This window comes from Oncorhynchus gorbuscha, unplaced genomic scaffold (assembly GCF_021184085.1).
Source record: "Oncorhynchus gorbuscha isolate QuinsamMale2020 ecotype Even-year unplaced genomic scaffold, OgorEven_v1.0 Un_scaffold_778, whole genome shotgun sequence".
Lineage (NCBI taxonomy): Eukaryota > Metazoa > Chordata > Actinopteri > Salmoniformes > Salmonidae > Oncorhynchus > Oncorhynchus gorbuscha.
In genome coordinates, this window is record NW_025745808.1 from 140,001 (window position 1) to 158,434 (window position 18,434).

An 18,434-nucleotide genomic window follows, 5' to 3' on the forward strand; every position below is an offset into this window, starting at 1 on the left:
CTGTCCTATCTGACTGCGTCAGGCCCCACTGTCATATCTGACTGTGTCAGGCCCCACTGTCCTATCTGACTGCGTCAGGCCCCACTGTCCTATCTGACTGCATCAGGCCCCACTGTCCTATCTGACTGGGTCAGGCCCTACTGTCCTATCTTACTGCATCAGGCCCCACTGTCCTATCTGACTGCGTCAGGCCCCACTGTCCTATCTGACTGTGTCAGGCCCCACTGTCCTATCTGACTGCGTCAGGCCCCACTGTCCTATCTGACTGGGTCAGGCCCCACTGTCCTATCTGACTGTGTCAGGCCCCACTGTCCTATCTGACTGTGTCAGGCCCCACTGTCCTATCTGACTGTGTCAGGCCCCACTGTCCTATCTGACTGTGTCAGGCCCCACTGTCCTATCTGACTGCGTCAGGCCCCACTGTCCTATCTGACTGCGTCAGGCCCCACTGTCCTATCTGACTGTGTCAGGCCCCACTGTCCTATCTGACTGCGTCAGGCCCCACTGTCCTATCTGACTGTGTCAGGCCCTACTGTCCCATCTTACTGTGTCAGGCCCCACTGTCCCATCTTACTGTGTCAGGCCCCACTGTCCTATCTGACTGGGTCAGGCCCCACTGTCCTATCTACCTCTGTCAGGCCCCACTGTCCTATCTGACTGGGTCAGGCCCCACTGTCCTATCTACCTCTGTCAGGCCCCACTGTCCTATCTGACTGGGTCAGGCCCCACTGTCCTATCTGACCGCATCAGGCCCCACTGTCCTATCTTACTGCATCAGGCCCCACTGTCCTATCTGACCGCATCAGGCCCCACTGTCCTATCTGACTGGGTCAGGCCCCACTGTCCTATCTGACTGGGTCAGGCCCCACTGTCCTATCTGACCGCATCAGGCCCCACTGTCCTATCTGACTGGGTCAGGCCCCACTGTCCTATCTGACCGCATCAGGCCCCACTGTCCTATCTGACTGTGTCAGGCCCTACTGTCCTATCTTACTGTGTCAGGCCCTACTGTCCTATCTGACTGTGTCAGGCCCCACTGTCCTATCTGACTGTGTCAGGCCCCACTGTCCTATCTTACTGTGTCAGGCCCTACTGTCCTATCTGACTGCGTCAGGCCCTACTGTCCTATCAGGCCCCACTGTCCTATCTGACTGTGTCAGGCCCTACTGTCCTATCAGGCCCCACTGTCCTATCTGACTGTGTCAGGCCCCACTGTCCTATCTGACCGGGTCAGGCCCCACTGTCCTATCTGACTGCGTCAGGCCCCACTGTCCTATCTACCTCTGTCAGGCCCCACTGTCCTATCTGACCGCGTCAGGCCCCACTGTCCTATCTGACTGGGTCAGGCCCCACTGTCCTATCTTACTGCGTCAGGCCCCACTGTCCTATCTTACTGCGTCAGGCCCCACTGTCCTATCTTACTGCGTCAGGCCCCACTGTCCTATCTGACTGTGTCAGGCCCCGCTGTCCTATCTACCTCTGTCAGGCCCCACTGTCCTATCTGACCGCGTCAGGCCCCACTGTCCTATCTGACTGTGTCAGGCCCCACTGTCCTATCTGACCGCGTCAGGCCCCACTGTCCTATCTGACTGTGTCAGGCCCCACTGTCCTATCTGACTGTGTCAGGCCCCACTGTCCTATCTTACTGTGTCAGGCCCCACTGTCCTATCTGACTGTGTCAGGCCCCACTGTCCTATCTTACTGTGTCAGGCCCCACTGTCCTATCTGACTGTGTCAGGCCCCACTGTCCTATCTGACTGTGTCAGGCCCCACTGATCTATCTGACTGTGTCAGGCCCCACTCTATCTTACTGTAGTCAGGCCCTATCTGACTGAGTCAGGCCCTACTGTCCTATCAGGCCCCACTGTCCTATCTGACTGTGTCAGGCCCTACTATCCTATCAGGTAGATCATCTGACTGAGTCAGGCCCCACTGTCCTATCTGACTGTGTCAGGCCCCACTGTCCTATCTGATCATTAGAGGCCCCACTGTCCTATCTTACTGTGTCAGGCCCTACTGTCCTATCTGACTGCGAGGCCCTACTGTCCAATCAGGCCCCACTGTCCTATCTAGGCCCTACTGTCCTATCAGGCCCCACTGTCCTATCTGAGAGCATCAGGCCCCACTGTCCTATCTGACTGCGTCAGGCCCCACTGTCCTATCTACCTCTGTCAGGCCCCACTGTCCTATCTGAGGTAGACTGTCTATCTACCTCTGTCAGGCCCCACTGTCCTATCTGAGTCAGGAACTGTCCTATCTTAGGTAGACTGTCATTAGTCAGGCCCCACTGTCCTATCTGACTGTGTCAGGAACTCTATAGGTAGATCATTAGTCAGGCCCCACTGTCCTATCTGAGAGGAACTGTCCTATCTGACTGTGTCAGGACTGTCATTGAGAGGCCCCACTGATCTGACTGTGTCAGGAGAACTCTATCTGAGGTCAGCCCCACTGTCATTAGAGGCCCCACTGATCTGAGTGTCAGGCCCCACTCTATCTGAGGTCAGGCCCCACTGTCCTATTGAGAGCGTCAGGCCCCACTGTCCTATCTGACTGAGAGGCCCCACTCTATCTGACCGTGTCAGGCCCCACTGTCCTATCTGACCGGGTCAGAGACTGTCCTATTGACCGGGTCAGGCCCTACTGTCCTATCTGACTGGGTCAGGCCCCACTGTCCTATCTGACTGTGTCAGGCCCCACTGTCCTATCTGACTGGGTCAGGCCCCACTGTCCTATCTGACTGCATCAGGCCCTACTGTCCTATCTTACTGCATCAGGCCCTACTGTCCTATCTGACTGCATCAGGCCCTACTGTCCTATCTGACTGCATCAGGCCCTACTGTCCTATCTTACTGCATCAGGCCCTACTGTCCTATCTTACTGCATCAGGCCTTACTGTCCTATCTTACTGCATCAGGCCCTACTGTCCTATCTGACTGCATCAGGCCCTACTGTCCTATCTTACTGCATCAGGCCCTACTGTCATATCTGACTGCATCAGGCCCTACTGTCCTATCTACTGCATCAGGCCCTACTGTCCTATCTGACTGCATCAGGCCCTACTGTCCTATCTTACTGCATCAGGACTGAGAGATCTGACTGCATCAGGCCCTACTGTCCTATCTGACTGCATCAGGCCCTACTGTCCTATTCCACAGCGTCAGGCCCCACTGTCCTATCCTCCTCTGTCAGGCCCCACTGTCCTATCCTCCTGTGTCAGGCCCCACTGTCCTATCCTCCTGTGTCAGGCCCCACTGTCCTATCCTCCTGTGTCAGGCCCCACTGTCCTATCTTACTGCATCAGGCCCCAGAGAGATCTGACTGCATCAGGCCCTACTGTCTATTCCACAGCGTCAGGCCCCACTGTAGATCCTCCTGTGTCAGGAGATCCTCCTGAGTCAGGCCCCACTGTCCTATCTGACTGGGTCAGGCCCCACTGTCCTATCTGACTCAGAAGGCCCCACACGCTCACCATCTGACAGATAAAAACTCTTGTGGCTTGTTCAAAATATGATCAAATTCTGTTTGTGACAACAGAGATGTCTTGAAGAGATTAAAAGATCATTAACCGGACCGGATCTGAACCATCAGATGCAACTCAGTAGTCAGTTCACGTTGGGCCAGGCTGGGCAGAGGAGGGAGGAGGGGAGAGGGAAGAGTGGAGGAGGGGACTTGTGTCTCGGGCCAGTTTCCCCTCAGGGCTAGATCAGATTAGAGAGAGAGAGAGAACTCTAGAGAGAGAGAGAGATTAGAGAGAGAGAGAGAGAGGGGGGGAGAACAAGGATGGTCTTTGTGTTACTGTACCAGCTAGTGAGAGAGACATTAGACAGACAGACAGAGACAGAGACAGACTATAGGTAGATCAGACAGACAGAGAGACTCTAGACAGGTAGATCAGACAGACAGACAGACACAGAGGTAGATCAGAGACAGACAACAGTAGACAGACAGACTAGACAGACAGAACTCATAGACAGACAGATCAGACAGACAGACAGAGAGAGAGACAGAGACAGAACTCTATAGACAGACAGATCATTAGAGAGAGAGAGAGACTCTATAGACAGACAGAGATCATTAGAGAGAGAGAGAGAGTTACTACACTGGTATAGAGTCTCCAGATGCAAAGGTTGAAAGAGGAAGGAAGGAGACAGAAGAGAGAGAGAGAGAGAAAAGGAGACAAGATAAAGGCTCAATGAATTCAGAAAAGAGAGAGAAACTCTATAGGTAGATCATTAGAGAGAGAGAGAGAACTCTATAGGTAGATCATTAGAGAGAGAGAGAGAGAACTCTATAGGTAGATCATTAGAGAGAGAGAGAGAGAACTCTATAGGTAGATCATTAGAGAGAGAGAGAGAGAACTCTATAGGTAGATCATTAGAGAGAGAGAGAACTCTATAGGTAGATCATTAGAGAGAGAGAGAACTCTATAGGTAGATCATTAGAGAGAGAGAGAGAACTCTATAGGTAGATCATTAGAGAGAGAGAGAGAACTCTATAGGTAGATCATTAGAGAGAGAGAGAACTCTATAGGTAGATCATTAGAGAGAGAGAGAGAACTCTATAGGTAGATCATTAGAGAGAGAGAGAGAACTCTATAGGTAGATCATTAGAGAGAGAGAGAACTCTATAGGTAGATCATTAGAGAGAGAGAGAACTCTATAGGTAGATCATTAGAGAGAGAGAGAGAACTCTATAGGTAGATCATTAGAGAGAGAGAGAACTCTATAGGTAGATCATTAGAGAGAGAGAGAACTCTATAGGTAGATCATTAGAGAGAGAGAACTCTATAGGTAGATCATTAGAGAGAGAGAGAACTCTATAGGTAGATCATTAGAGAGAGAGAGAACTCTATAGGTAGATCATTAGAGAGAGAGAGAACTCTATAGGTAGATCATTAGAGAGAGAGAGAGAACTCTATAGGTAGATCATTAGAGAGAGAGAGAACTCTATAGGTAGATCATTAGAGAGAGAGAGAGAACTCTATAGGTAGATCATTAGAGAGAGAGAGAGAACTCTATAGGTAGATCATTAGAGAGAGAGAGAGAACTCTATAGGTAGATCATTAGAGAGAGAGAGAACTCTATAGGTAGATCATTAGAGAGAGAGAACTCTATAGGTAGATCATTAGAGAGAGAGAGAACTCTATAGGTAGATCATTAAGAGAGAGAGAACTCTATAGGTCGATCATTAAGAGAGAGAGAGAGAGAGAGAGAGAGAGAGAGAGAGAACTCTATAGGTAGATCATTAGAGAGAGAGAGAGAGAACTCTATAGGTAGATCATTAGAGAGAGAGAGAGAACTCTATAGGTAGATCATTAGAGAGAGAGAGAACTCTATAGGTAGATCATTAGAGAGAGAGAGAACTCTATAGGTAGATCATTAGAGAGAGAGAGAGAGAGAGAGAACTCTATAGGTAGATCATTAGAAAGAGAGAGAACTCTATAGGTAGATCATTAGAGAGAGAACTCTATAGGTAGATCATTAGAGAGAGAGAACTCTAAAGGTAGATCATTAAGAGAGAGAGAACTCTATAGGTAGATCATTAGAGAGAGAGAGAACTCTATAGGTAGATCATTAAGAGAGAGAGAGAGAGAGAGAGAACTCTATAGGTAGATCATTAGAGAGAGAGAGAGAACTCTATAGGTAGATCATTAGAGAGAGAGAGAACTCTATAGGTAGATCATTAGAGAGAGAGAGAACTCTATAGGTAGATCATTAAGAGAGAGAGAACTCTATAGGTAGATCATTAGAGAGAGAGAGAGAGAGGTAGATCAGAGAGAGAGAGAAGAGAGTAGATCATTAGAGAGAGAGAGAACTCTATAGGTAGATCATTAGAGAGAGAGAGAGAACTCTATAGGTAGATCATTAGAGAGAGAGAGAACTCTATAGGTAGATCATTAGAGAGAGAGAGAGAGAGAGAGAGAGAACTCTATAGGTAGATCATTAGAGAGAGAGAGAACTCTATAGGTAGATCATTAGAGAGAGAGAGAACTCTATAGGTAGATCATTAGAGAGAGAGAGAACTCTATAGGTAGATCATTAGAGAGAGAGAGAACTCTATAGGTAGATCATTAGAGAGAGAGAGAGAGAACTCTATAGGTAGATCATTAGAGAGAGAGAACTCTATAGGTAGATCATTAGAGAGAGAGAGAACTCTATAGGTAGATCATTAGAGAGAGAGAGAACTCTATAGGTAGATCATTAGAGAGAGAGAGAACTCTATAGGTAGATCATTAGAGAGAGAGAGAGAACTCTATAGGTAGATCATTAGAGAGAGAGAGAGAACTCTATAGGTAGATCATTAGAGAGAGAGAGAGAACTCTATAGGTAGATCATTAGAGAGAGAGAGAGAACTCTATAGGTAGATCATTAGAGAGAGAGAGAACTCTATAGGTAGATCATTAGAGAGAGAGAGAGAACTCTATAGGTAGATCATTAGAGAGAGAGAGAACTCTATAGGTAGATCATTAGAGAGAGAGAGAACTCTATAGGTAGATCATTAGAGAGAGAGAGAACTCTATAGGTAGATCATTAGAGAGAGAGAGAGAGAGAGAGAACTCTATAGGTAGATCATTAGAGAGAGAGAGAGAGAGAGAGAGAGAGAGAGAACTCTATAGGTAGATCATTAGAGAGAGAACTCTATAGGTAGATCATTAGAGAGAGAGAGAGAGAGAACTCTATAGGTAGATCATTAGAGAGAGAGAGAACTCTATAGGTATAGAGAGAGACTCATAGGTAGATCAGAGAGAGAGAGAACTCTATAGGTAGATCATTAGAGAGAGAACTCTATAGGTAGATCAGAGAGAGAGAGAACTCTATAGGTAGATCATTAGAGAGAGAGAGAGAGAACTCTATAGGTAGATCATTAGAGAGAGAGAGAACTCTATAGGTAGATCATTAGAGAGAGAGAGAGAACTCTATAGTAGATAGAGAGAGAGAGAGATAGGTAGATCATTAGAGAGAGAACTCTATAGGTAGATCATTAGAGAGAGAGAGAGAACTCTATAGGTAGATCATTAGAGAGAGAGAGAACTCTATAGGTAGATCATTAGAGAGAGAGAGAGAGAACTCTATAGGTAGATCATTAGAGAGAGAGAGAGAACTCTATAGGTAGATCATTAGAGAGAGAGAGAACTCTATAGGTAGATCATTAGAGAGAGAGAGAACTCTATAGGTAGATCATTAGAGAGAGAGAGAGAGAACTCTATAGGTAGATCATTAGAGAGAGAGAGAGAACTCTATAGGTAGATCATTAGAGAGAGAGAGAACTCTATAGGTAGATCATTAGAGAGAGAGAGAGAACTCTATAGGTAGATCATTAGAGAGAGAGAGAGAGAACTCTATAGGTAGATCATTAGAGAGAGAGAGAACTCTATAGGTAGATCATTAGAGAGAGAGAGAGAACTCTATAGGTAGATCATTAGAGAGAGAGAGAGAGAACTCTATAGGTAGATCATTAGAGAGAGAGAGAACTCTATAGGTAGATCATTAGAGAGAGAGAGAACTCTATAGGTAGATCATTAGAGAGAGAGAACTCTATAGGTAGATCATTAGAGAGAGAGAGAACTCTATAGGTAGAGAGAGAGAGAACTCTATAGGTAGATCATTAGAGAGAGAGAGAACTCTATAGGTAGATCATTAGAGAGAGAGAGAGAGAGAGAACTCTATAGGTAGATCATTAGAGAAGAGAGAGAACTCTATAGGTAGATCATTAGAGAGAGAGAGAACTCTATAGGTAGATCATTAGAGAGAGAGAACTCTATAGGTAGATCATTAGAGAGAGAGAGAGAGAGAACTCTATAGGTAGATCATTAGAGAGAGAGAGAGAGAACTCTATAGGTAGATCATAGAGAGAGAGAGAACTCTATAGGTAGATCATTAGAGAGAAAACTCTATAGGTAGATCATTAGAGAGAGAGAGAACTCTATAGGTAGATCATTAGAGAGAGAGAGAACTCTATAGGTAGATCATTAGAGAGAGAGAGAACTCTATAGGTAGATCATTAGAGAGAGAGAGAACTCTATAGGTAGATCATTAAGAGAGAGATAACTCTATAGGTAGATCATTAAGAGAGAGAACTCTATAGGTAGATCATTAAGAGAGAGAGAGAACTCTATAGGTAGATCATTAGAGAGAGAGAGAGAACTCTATAGGTAGATCATTAGAGAGAGAGAGAGAACTCTATAGGTAGATCATAGAGAGAGAGAGAGAACTCTATAGGTAGATCATTAGAGAGAGAACTCTATAGGTAGATCATTAGAGAGAGAGAGAACTCTATAGGTAGATCATTAGAGAGAGAGAACTCTATAGGTAGATCATTAGAGAGAGAGAGAACTCTATAGGTAGATCATTAGAGAGAGAGAGAACTCTATAGGTAGATCATTAGAGAGAGAGAGAACTCTATAGGTAGATCATTAGAGAGAGAGAGAACTCTATAGGTAGATCATTAGAGAGAGAGAGAGAACTCTATAGGTAGATCATTAGAGAGAGAGAGAGAGAGAACTCTATAGGTAGATCATTAGAGAGAGGGAGAGATAACTCTATAGGTAGATCATTAGAGAGAGAGATAGAGAGAACTCTATAGGTAGATCATTAAGAGAGAGATAACTCTATAGGTAGATCATTAAGAGAGAGAACTCTATATGTAGATCATTGAGAGAGAACTCTATAGGTAGATCATTAAGAGAGAGAACTCTATAGGTAGATCATTAGAGAGAGAGAGAGAACTCTATAGGTAGATCATTATGAGAGAGAGAGAACTCTATAGGTAGATCATTAAGAGAGAGAGATAACTCTATAGGTAGATCATTAGAGAGAGAGAACTCTATAGGTAGATCATTAGAGAGAGAGAGAACTCTATAGGTAGATCATTAGAGAGAGAGAGAACTCTATAGGTAGATCATTAGAGAGAGAGAGAACTCTATAGGTAGATCATTAGAGAGAGAGAGAGAGAGAGAGAACTCTATAGGTAGATCATTAGAGAGAGAGAGAACTCTATAGGTAGATCATTAAGAGAGAGAGAACTCTATAGGTAGATCATTAGAGAGAGAGAGAACTCTATAGGTAGATCATTAAGAGAGAGAACTCTATAGGTAGAGAGAGAGAGAGAGAGAGAGAGAACTCTATAGGTAGATCATTAGAGAGAGAGAGAGAACTCTATAGGTAGATCATTAGAGAGAGAGAGAGAACTCTATAGGTAGATCATTAGAGAGAGAGAGAACTCTATAGGTAGATCATTAGAGAGAGAGAGAGAACTCTATAGGTAGATCATTAGAGAGAGAGAGAACTCTATAGGTAGATCATTAGAGAGAGAGAGAGAGAGAGAGAACTCTATAGGTAGATCATTAGAGAGAGAGAGAGAACTCTATAGGTAGATCATTAAGAGAGAGAGATCTCTATAGGTAGATCATTAGAGAGAGAGAGAACTCTATAGGTAGATCATTAGAGAGAGAGAGAGAGAGAGAGAGAGAGAGAGAGAACTCTATAGGTAGATCATTAGACAGAGAGAGAGAGAACTCTATAGGTAGATCATTAGAGAGAGAGAGAACTCTATAGGTAGATCATTAGAGAGAGAGAGAGAGAGAACTCTATAGGTAGATCATTAAGAGAGAGAGAGAACTCTATAGGTAGATCATTAAGAGAGAGAGAGAACTCTATAGGTAGATCATTAAGAGAGAGAGAGAGAGAGAGAACTCTATAGGTAGATCATTAGAGAGAGAGAGAGAGAACTCTATAGGTAGATCATTAGAGAGAGAGAGAGAGTCCTTTAACCATTTGTACATTGTTTCACTTTATATATTCACTTAATATATTATCTACCTCACTTGCTTTGGCAATGTTAACACATGTTTCCCATGCCAATAAAGCCCCTGAATTGAATTGAAAGAGAGAGAGAGAGAGAGAGAGAGAGAGAGAGAGAGAGAGAGAGAGAGAGAGAGAGAGAGAGAGAGAGAGAGAGAGAGAGAGAGAGAGAGAGAGAGAGAGAGAGAGAGAGAGAGAGAACTCAAGGCTGGAAGGTTAACGCTTCTTCAGGTAAACAATGAGAAGGAATCCATTTGGAATCCTTTGGACATTAACCCAGAGCCGTGTAAAAGGCTGTGGTTTAACCTATTAGGACAACAACAACCAGATCATATCACACATCCCATGTGAGTGGCAGGGTTGTATTCATTAGTGTTGACCAAGGCAAAACGTTTCAAAACATTGTGCAATGAAAAATGTAAAAACAAGTGTTTTTAATTGGACAAATTCAGAGAAAATCCTTCCGTTTCAAGATGTTGTCTTTGGTTTGGTGCCGAGTGAATAAGACCCAGGCCTCTCTGAGTGTTTGACTGATGTACGGCGCTACAAAGACGGGCAGTAATGCTGCTCTTAATGAGATTCATTTAGACAGGAAACACGGGCGGCCTTGATGAAAGGACTTCACTAATACACTACTTAGGGAGGGAGGATGGGAGGAGAGAAGATAGGAGGATAGGAGGGAGGGAGGGAGGGAGGGAGGATAGGAGGGAGGAGGGGAGGGAGGGAGGATAGGAGGAGGGAGGGAGGGAGGATAGGAGGGAGGGAGGATAGGAGGGAGGAGGGAGGATAGGAGGGAGGGAGGATGGGAGGGAGGGAGGATAGGAGGGAGGGAGGATAGGGGGAGGGAGGGAGGAGGATAGGAGGAGGGAGGGAGGGAGGAGGGAGGAGGGAGGGAGGAGGGAGGGAGGAGGGGGAGGATGGGAGGGAGGGAGGATAGGAGGGGGAGGGAGGATGGGAGGGAGGGAGGGAGGATAGGAGGAGGGAGGGAGGATGGGAGGGAGGGGAGGGAGGATGGGGGAGGGAGGGAGGAGGGGAGGGAGGATGGGAGGGAGGATGGAGGGAGGGAGGGAGGGAGGGAGGGAGGGAGGATGGGAGGGAGGGAGGGAGGATGGGAGGGAGGGAGGGAGGGAGGATGGGAGGATGGGAGGAGGGAGGATGGGAGGGAGGGAGGATGGGAGGGAGGGACGGAGGGAGGGAGGATGGGAGGGAGGATGGGAGGGAGGGACGGAGGGAGGGAGGATGGGAGGGAGGATGGGAGGGAGGGACGGAGGGAGGGAGGAAAGGATGGGAGGGAGGGAGGAGAGATCATGGGAGGGAGGGAGGGAAAGAGAGATGATGGGAGGGAGGGAGGGAAAGAGAGATGATGGGAGGGAGGGAGGGGGAGAGGATGGGAGGGAAGGAGGGAGGATGGGAGTGGAATCAATAAGGAATCAACCTCCCTACAGTATCTTTACCATCCTACCACAATGAATCAACCTCCCTATCTTACCATCCTACCATAATGAATCAACCTCCCCTTATCTTTACCATCCTACCATAATGAATCAACCTTCCCCAGTATCTTACCATCCTACCATAATGAATCAACCTCCCTATCTTACCATCTTACCATAACGAATCAACCTCCCTATCTTACCATCCTACCATAATGAATCAACCTCCCTACAGTATCTTACCATCCTACCATAATGAATCAACCTCCCTACAGTATCTTACCATCCTACCATAATGAATCAACCTCCCTATCTTACCATCCTACCATAATGAATCAACCTCCCTATCTTACCATCCTACCATAATGAATCAACCTCCCTACAGTATCTTACCATCCTACCATAATGAATCAACCTCCCTATCTTACCATCCTACCATAATGAATCAACCTCCCTATCTTACCATCCTACAATAGGCATGAATCAAACTCCCTAATTCATCTTAGAACCATCCTAACCTTAATGTAATTCAGGATTGTTCCTTTAAGGATCGATAACCAGACATGAGCCAAGGTTAGCTCATCTCCCTGTAACACTCAGTCTGAGATTAGACATGTCTGGAACCCCGAATGAGTGAGGAACCCGTGACAGGAAACAGAATGAACAGAAGCCTGGCCCTCACACAAAACATATGGTGGTGTAGTGTAGTGTACCATGCATGTCTCCAGGTCCTCCAGCCTTTCTGCCTCATTCAGCTCCGTGGTGGCCCGTTTAGGAGCCCTCTCCTCGGGTACGTCCAGGTCCACAGACTCCCGCTGGACCAGAGGACGCTCCTTCCTCACCAGGTGGTCAGCCTAGGGGGGAGCAAGACATAATGACTATTACACTACTGTTACTATAGTCACTATTACTGTTACTATGGTCACTATTACTGTTACTATGGTCACTATTACTGTTACTATGGTCACTATTACTGTTACTATAGTCACTATTACTGTTACTATGGTCACTATTACTGTTACTATAGTCACTGTTACTGTTACTATGGTCACTATTACTGTTACTATAGTCACTATTACTGTTACTATGGTCACTATTACTGTTACTATGGTCACTATTACTGTTACTATGGTCACTATTACTGTTACTATGGTCACTATTACTGTTACTATGGTCACTATTACTGTTACTATGGTCACTATTACTGTTACTATAGTCACTATTACTGTTACTATGGTCACTATTACTGTTACTATGGTCACTATTACTGTTACTATGGTCACTATTACTGTTACTATGGTCACTATTACTGTTACTATGGTCACTATTACTGTTACTATAGTCACTATTACTGTTACTATGGTCACTATTACTGTTACTATGGTCACTATTACTGTTACTATGGTCACTATTACTGTTACTATGGTCACTATTACTGTTACTATAGTCACTATTACTGTTACTATGGTCACTATTACTGTTACTATAGTCACTATTACTGTTACTATGGTCACTATTACTGTTACTATAGTCACTATTACTGTTACTATGGTCACTATTACTGTTACTATGGTCAGCCTAGGGGGGAGCAAGACATAATGACTAGTACACTACTGTTACTATAGTCACTATTACTGTTACTATAGTCACTATTACTGTTACTATGGTCAGCCTAGGGGGAGCAAGACATAATGACTACACACTACTGTTACTATAGTCACTATTACTGTTACTATAGTCACTATTACTGTTACTATAGTCACTATTACTGTTACTATAGTCACTATTACTGTTACTATAGTTACTATAGTCACTATTACTATAGTCACTATTACTGTTACTATAGTCACTATTACTGTTACTATAGTCACTATTACTGTTACTATAGTCACTATTACTGTTACTATGGTCACTATTACTGTTACTATAGTCACTATTACTGTTACTATAGTCACTATTACTGTTACTATAGTCACTATTACTGTTACTATAGTCACTATTACTGTTACTATAGTCACTATTACTGTTACTATAGTCACTATTACTGTTACTATAGTCACTGTTACTGTTACTATAGTCACTATTACTGTTACTATAGTCACTATTACTGTTACTATAGTCACTATTACTGTTACTATAGTCACTATTACTGTTACTATAGTCACTATTACTGTTACTATAGTCACTATTACTGTTACTATAGTCACTATTACTGTTACTATAGTCACTATTACTGTTACTATAGTCACTATTACTGTTACTATAGTCACTATTACTGTTACTATAGACACTATTACTGTTACTATAGTCACTATTACTGTTACTATGTTCACTATTACTGTTACTATGTTCACTATTACTGTTACTATAGTCACTATTACTGTTACTATAGTCACTATTACTGTTACTATAGTCACTATTACTGTTACTATAGTCACTATTACTGTTACTATAGTCACTATTACTGTTACTATAGTCACTATTAATATAGTCACTATTACTGTTACTATAGTAACTATCACTATGTTCACTATTACCGTTACTATGGTCACTATTACTGTTACTATAGTCACTATTACTGTTACTATAGTCACTATTACTATGGTCACTATTACTGTTAGTATAGTCACTATTACTGTTACTATAGTAACTGTTACTATGTTCACTATTACTGTTACTATGGTCACTATTAATATAGTCACTATTACTGTTACTATAGTAACTATCACTATGTTCACTATTACCGTTAATATGGTCACTATTACTGTTACTATAGTCACAATTACTGTTACTATGTTCACTATTACTGTTACTATGGTCACTATTACTGTTACTATAGTCACTATTACTGTTACTATGTTCACTATTACTGTTACTATGGTCACTATTACTGTTACTATGGTCACTATTACTATGTTCACTATTACTGTTACTATGTTCACTATTGCTGTTACTATGTTCACTATTACTGTTACTATAGTCACTATCACTGTTACTATGTTCACTATTACTGTTACTATGGTCACTATTACTGTTACTATGGTCACTATTACTGTTACTATGGTCACTATTACTGTTACTATGGTCACTATTACTGTTACTATGGTCACTATTACTATGTTCACTATTACTGTTACTATGGTCACTATTACTGTTTCTATAGTCACTATCACTGATACTATGTTCACTATTACTGTTACTATGGTCACTATTACTGTTACTATGGTCACTATTACTATGTTCACTATTACTGTTACTATGGTCACTATTACTATGTTCACTATTACTGTTACTATGTTCACTATTACTGTTACTATAGTCACTGTTACTGTTACTATGTTCACTATTACCGTTACTATGTTCACTATTACTGTTACTATAGTCACTGTTACTGTTACTATGTTCACTATTACTGTTACTATGGTCACTATTACTGTTACTATGGTCACTATTACTGTTACTATGGTCACTACTACTGTTACTATGGTCACTATTACTGTTATTATGGTCACTATTACTGTTACTATGTTCACTATAACTGTTACTATGTTCACTATTACTGTTACTATGGTCACGCTTACTGTTACTATAGTCACTATAACTGTTACTATGTTCACTATTACTGTTACTATGGTCACGCTTACTGTTACTATAGTCACTATTACTATGTTCACTATTACTGTTACTATAGTCACTATAACTGTTACTATGGTCACTATTACTGTTACTATAGTCACAATTACTGTTGCTATGTTCACTATTACTGTTACTATGGTCACTATTACTGTTACTATGTTCACTATCACTGTTACTATGGTCACTATTACTGTTACTATGGTGACTATTAGTGTGTATTATTATATATGACCTATATGATCATAAACCTGTACTAGTGAACCAGTGACTGACTCAGTATTAATCATAGAATTCATGTTAGAATTTCACAGAATATTCAAGCTAATGTGTTGTCATGGTTGTGATGTGTTGTCATGGTTATCATGAGTAGTGATGTGTTGTCATGTTATCATGAGTAGTGATGTGTTGTCATGGTTACCATGAGTAGTGATGTGTTGTCATGGTTACCATGAGTAGTGATGTGTTGTCATGTTATCATGAGTAGTGATGTGTTGTCATGGTTACCATGGGTAGTAGTGTGTTGCCACGGTTACCATGAGTGGTGTCATGTTGTCATGGTTACCATGAGTAGTGATTGCACTGTATCTCCAGGCATGATTAAGACTCACCAGTGTGTGCTGAGAGCCAGACAGGGCTTCTAGGATCTCATCTACGATACGGTCTGAGAGGAAGGAAGCCAGGCTCAGCTTTACCTCACTAGGAGAGAAACAGAGAGGGGAAGAGGAGAGAAACAGAGGGGGGAAGAGGAGAGAAACAGAGAGGGGAAGAGGAGAGAAACAGAGAGGGGAAGAGGAGAGAAACAGAGAGGGGAAGAGGAGAGAAACAGAGAGGGGAAGAGGAGAGAAACAGAGAGGGGAAGAGGAGAGAAACAGAGAGGGGAAGAGGAGAGAAACAGAGAGGGGAAGAGGAGAAAAACAGAGGGATGAAGAGGAGAGAAACAGAGGGATGAAGAGGAGAGAAACAGAGGGATGAAGAGGAGAGAAACAGAGAGGGGAAGAGGAGAAAAACAGAGGGGAAGAGGAGAGAAACAGAGAGGGGAAGAGGAGAGAAACAGAGAGGGGAAGAGGAGAGAAACAGAGAGGGGAAGAGGAGAGAAACAGAGAGGGGAAAAGGAGAGAAACAGAGAGGGGAAGAGGAGAAAAACAGAGGGATGAAGAGGAGAGAAACAGAGGGGAAGAGGAGAGAAACAGAGGGATGAAGAGGAGAGAAACAGAGGGATGAAGAGGAGAGAAACAGAGGGATGAAGAGGAGAGAAACAGAGAGGGGAAGAGGAGAGAAACAGAGAGGGGAAGAGGAGAGAAACAGAGGGATGAAGAGGAGAGAAACAGAGGGATGAAGAGGAGAGAAACAGAGGGATGAAGAGGAGAGAAACAGAGAGGGGAAGAGGAGAAAAACAGAGGGATGAAGAGGAGAGAAACAGAGGGATGAAGAGGAGAGAAACAGAGGGATGAAGAGGAGAGAAACAGAGAGGGGAAGAGGAGAAAAACAGAGGGATGAAGAGGAGAAAAACAGATTGATGAAGAGAAGAAAAAACAGGGTTGAAGGAGAGAAATATATGGATGAAGAAGAGAGAAACAGATTGATGAAGAGGAGAGAAACAGAGGGATGAAGTCAGAAAGAGGAGAGAGGCTTCATTCATTCCCACTTCGCAGGATCAACACTGAGAGGCAAGGCTGTGTGGGCCATCAGACCAGCAGGCTGTGAACAACCCCCTGGCGTTCTAAATGACAGTGTGAATCTACACTAGAAGTATAGACACCTGCACACTGTCCAACGACAGGACCAATAAGTGGGAATCTACACTAGAAGTATAGACACCTGCACACTGTCCAACAACAGGACCAATAAGTGGGAATCTACACTAGAAGTATAGACACCTGCACACTGTCCAACTACAGGACCAATAAGTGTGAATCTACACTAGAAGTATAGACACCTGCACACTGTCCAACTACAGGACCAATAAGTGGGAATCTAACAATCAGGGCCACTGCTATGACCTTAACACAGACAGGCACAGAGGACACAGACAGTGACAGAGGACACAGACAGTGACAGAGGACACAGACAGTGACAGAGGACACAGACAGTGACAGAGGACACAGACAGTGACATAGGACACAGACAGAGGACACAGACAGTGACAGAGGACACAGACAGTGACAGAGGACACAGACAGTGACATAGGACACAGACAGAGGACACAGACAGTGACAGAGGACACAGACAGTGACATAGGACACAGACAGAGGACACAGACAGTGACAGAGGACACAGACAGTGACATAGGACACAGACAGTGACAGAGGACACAGACAGTGACAGAGGACACAGACAGTGACAGAGGACACAGACAGTGACAGAGGACACAGACAGAGGACACAGACAGTGACAGAGGACACAGACAGTGACAGAGGACACAGACAGTGACATAGGACACAGACAGTGACAGAGGACACAGACAGTGACAGAGGACACAGACAGTGACAGAGGACACAGCCAGTGACAGAGGACACAGACAGTGACAGAGGACACAGCCAGTGACAGAGGACACAGACAGTGACAGAGGACACAGACAGATGACACAGACAGATGACACAGACAGGCACAGAGGACACAGACAGAGGACACAGACAGTGACAGAGGACACAGACAGAGGACACAGACAGTGACAGAGGACACAGACAGAGGACACAGACAGTGACAGAGGACACAGATAGTGACAGAGGACACAGACAGACACGTCACCTGTGTAGATAACACAATATAAAAACAGTTACACCAGGACTCAGACAGGCTTGTCAGCCAGAGGTCATAGTTCATTCAGCCAAGAGAACAAGGACATGGAGGTTAGTGATTTCAGGACAACAGCAAAAAGACATCATTAGTGTGGAGGAAGTCTTGTCATATAAAGACATGATACACTAGTCTCACCTGATCTTGTTGATGATGTCGACTCCAGACTGTTCCAGCAGGGTGTTCTTGACGAAACACGGGGAACCACCAGCTGACTGGCTTTGATCAGGTCCTGACGAAGGTTAGTCTTCCTCATCACATGGGGACAGAGACCTCCGCAGCATCCACCATGGACTCCAACAGACCCTGGAAAGATGAGCTATAAGACATCACATCTAGACATCCACCAGGACTCCATCACATCTAGACATCCACCACGGACTCCATCACATCTAGACATCCACCACGGACTCCATCACATCTAGACACAGAGGACATCACATCTAGACATCCACCACGGACTCCATCACATCTAGACATCCACCAGGACTCCATCACATCTAGACATCCACCACGGACTCCATCACATCTAGACATCCACCAGACTCCATCACATCTAGACATCCATCACGGACTCCATCACATCTAGACATCCACCACGGACTCCATCACATCTAGACATCCACCAAGGACTCCATCACATCTAGACATCCACCACGGACTCCATCACATCTAGACATCCACCACGGACTCCATCACATCAGACATCCACCACGGACTCCATCACATCTAGACATCCACCACGGACTCCATCACATCTAGACATCCA

At 44.1% G+C, this 18,434-nt stretch overlaps 1 pseudogene; it reads right to left on the reverse strand.

The window, feature by feature from the left end:
- LOC124020239 overlaps positions 1-18,434 on the reverse strand; it is a 93,315-nt pseudogene that overhangs the window by 16,485 nt on the left and 58,396 nt on the right.